This window comes from Physeter macrocephalus, chromosome 15, assembly GCF_002837175.3.
Source record: "Physeter macrocephalus isolate SW-GA chromosome 15, ASM283717v5, whole genome shotgun sequence".
Classification (NCBI taxonomy): Eukaryota; Metazoa; Chordata; class Mammalia; order Artiodactyla; family Physeteridae; genus Physeter; species Physeter macrocephalus.
Window position 1 is genome coordinate 69,849,883 of NC_041228.1, and position 3,810 is coordinate 69,853,692.

Below are 3,810 nucleotides of genomic sequence, written 5' to 3' on the forward strand. Positions count from 1 at the left end.
CTTTCTTTCTGCTAACTTTGGGTTTTTTTTTTTTTGTTCTTCTTTCTCTAATTGCTTTAGGTGTAAGGTTAGGTTGTTTATGTGAGATGTTTTTGTTTCTTGAGGTAGGATTATATTGCCATATACTTCCCTCATAGAACTGCTTTTGCTGCACCCAATAGATTTTGGGTCATCGTGTTTTCATTGTCATTTTTTTTCTAGCTATTTTTTGATGTCCTCTTTGATTTCGTCAGTGATCTCTTCGTCATTTAGTAGTGTATTGTTTAGCTTCCATGTGTTCACATTTTTTACAGATTATTTCCTGTAATTGATATCTAGTCTCATAGCGTTGTGGTCGGAAAAGATACTTCATGCGATTTCAGTTTTCTTGTATTTACCAAGGCTTGATTTGTGATCCAAGATATGATCTGTCCTGGAAAATGTTCCCATGAGCACTTGAGAAAAATGTGTATTCTGTTGTTTATGGGTGGAATGTCCTATAAATGTCAATTAAGTCCATTTTGTTTAATGTATCATTTAAAGCTTGTGTCATTATTTATTTTCAGTTTGGATGATCTGTCCATTGGTGAAAGTGGGGTGTTAATGTCCCCTACTATGATTGTGTTAGTCAGTTTCCCCTTTTATGGCTGTTAGCATTTGCCTTATGTATTGAGGTGCTCCTATGTTGGGTGCATAAATATTTACAATTGTTATATCTTCTTGGATTGATCCCTTGATCATTATGTAGTACCCTTCTTTGTCTCTTGCAATAGTCTTTATTTTAAAGTCTATTTTGTCTGAGATGAGAATTGCTACTCCACCTTTCTTTTGATTTCCATTTGCATGGAATATCTTTTTCCATCCCCTCACTATTAGTCTGTATGTGTCCCTAGGTCTGAAGTGGGTCTCTTGTGGACAGCATATATATGGGTCTTTTTTTTTGTATCCATTCAGCCAGTCTATGTCTTTTGGTAGGACCATTTAATCCATTTACATTTAAGTTAATTATCGATATGTATGTTCCTATTGCCATTTTCTTAATTCTTTTGGGTTTGTTTTTGTAGGTCTTTTCCTTCTCTTGTGTTTCCTGCCTAGAGAAGTTCCTTTAGCATTTGTTGTAAAGCTGGTTTGGTGGTGCTGAATTCTCTTAGCTTTTGCTTCTTCGTAAAGGTTTTAATTTCTCTGTTGAATCTGCATGAGATTCTTGCTGGGTAGAGTAACCTTGGTTATAGGTTTTTCAGTTTCATCACTTTAAATATGTCCTGCCACTCCCTTCTGGCTTGTACAGTTTCTGCTGAAAGATCAGCTGTTAACCTTTTGGGGATTCCCTTGTATGTTATTTGTTGCTTTTCCCTTGCTGCTTTTAATATTTTTTCTTTGTATTTAATTTCTGATAGTTTGAATAATATGTGTCTTAGTGTGTTTCTCCTTGGATTTATCCTGTATGGGACTCTGTGTGCTTCCTGGATTTAATTGATTATTTCCTTTCCCATGTTAGGGAAGTCTTCCAGTATAATCTCTTCATATATTTTCTCAGTCCCTTTTTTTTCTCTTCTTTTTCTGGGACCCCTATAATTTGAATGTTGGTGCATTTAATGTTGTCCCAGAGGTCTCTGAGACTGTCCTTAATTTTTGTCATTCTTTTTTCTTTATTCTGCTCTGCAGTAGTTATTTCCACTGTTTTATCCTCCAGGTCACTTATCCGTTCTTCTGCCTCAGTTTTTCCGCTATGATTCCTTCTAGATAATATTTAATTCCATTTATTGTGTTGTTCATCATTGTTCGTGTGCTCTTTAGTTCTTTTAGGTCCATGTTAAATGTTTCTTGTATTTTCTCCATTCTCTTTCCAAGATTTAGATCATCTTTACTATCATTAATCTGAATTCTTTTTCAGGTAGGCTGCCTATTTCTTCTTCATTTGTTTGGTCTGGTGAGTTTTTACCTTCCTCCTTCATCTGCTGCGTATTTCTCTGTCTTCTCATTTTTCTTAACTTACTGTGTTTGCTGAGCCTGCGCTCCGCAATGGGAGAGGCCACAACAGTGAGAGGCCCGTGTACCGCAAAAAAAAAAAAAAAAAAAGTATATGTGTGTTTATGTGTATATGTAGTACAGGGGATAAGAATAGAAACAATGTTTCTCTGAATAGACACTATCTTATAGATTTGATTTTGGAATCATGTAAATATTCACATAATTATAAAACAAAATTAAATTAAAAATTCTAGAAATTAAAAGCAAAATGAAATAAATAAATCACCAGAATATTGAATTTGTGGCCAACCATATAGAAAGAAACTATTTGAAGTAACATTAAAACATACTTTGACCTTATTTTCCTAGTGGAATATGCCCTAAAGAAAAGAGAATTGAAAAAGAAAAAATCTTGAATGGTTTTCAGTGATCATATCATAGATGGTAGTGTTGGAATTTTTATTTTCAGACTGTTGAATGTGTATTGTGTGAATAAAGTGAGTAGTTCTGTTTATATTATTGGGAAACAGGATTTGGGGATGGGAGAAAGGACAAAAGATGCAGCATGAGATTAAGTTATAAAGCATATAGTCCTAAATTTAAACCAGAAATATAAATTTGAATTCATGATATATATTACCTTAGAACAACAACAAAATACTACTAACATGTTTCTAGCTCTGTTCACTGAAGAGGCCTGGAAATAAAGGCCATCCCAGTAGTAATCAGCAAACTTAATGCTGAGGTCCTGGTATGTCAGCACCATTTCCTTCCCAAAGGAACCAGGATTCTTTGGAAAAATGGCAGCTCTAGGGCAGGAAGTGTTCATGATGAACCTGTAACATCTCATCACGGTGCAGAGCACAGATACCAAAGATTACTCGGGATGTGTCCAGAGGATTCAAAGGTCAACTTGAGGAAGCCCCCAATGCAAACAGTTAGACCACTTAGTCATCGATATGAATAATAACTGTTATGGACTGCAACATTTCAACTCTGATTTAATAATGAATCAAAACCAAAAATACCCTCAATGATCACCTATGCAGAGTGCTAGGGAACCAACTCCTTATTCTTAAAATCAAGCATTTATCTTGTCACTCTATATAAATCAGACCTCAGAATAATAAAATAATTGATGAGGGGAGGAAGTTTACTGAAATATTCAAGCTAGGAAAGGAAAAAGGAATGAAGATAAAAAACATTAGAAAGTTACCATTTTGGAACTAAGGAAATAATGGATCTTGATAATGATCACAAATGACTGCTAACAGAAAAGCATCAGGACACTAGTGTCCCCTGATAGAAGAATACACTCCAGCTAAGGAAAGCTTGTGCCAAAAATGGAACTAGAATCTGAGTAAGCATTAATCCCTATCAATTTATAGGAAATATGGGGGATGGAGAAATATGTTAAATAACATCACAAGAATGTAACAGCGAAACCCAAGCAGTGAGAATCTCTATAGGACAAACTACGTGACTTCAACATATAAGTTTCAAGAAGGGACTTCCCTGGAGGCCCAGTGGTTAAGACTCTGTGCTCCCAATGCAGGGGGCCTGGATTCGATCCCTGGTCAGGGAACTAAGATCCCACATGCCGCATGGCACGGCCTAAAAGAAAAAAAAAAAAAAGGTTTCAAGGAACACTTCCACTTCCCCCCAAAAGGGAGAGAGATGGAGATGGAACCTGTGGATTAAAAAGTCTTAAGATACATATCAAGTAATTGCATTGTGTGTATTTTATTTGGAATCTTTCTCAAATAAACTAAAAAAAATTTTGTAAAAGAACCATTTGGGGAAACTTGAGCACTGTTTGGATATCTAATCATATTTTTAGATGTGATAATGATATTGTGG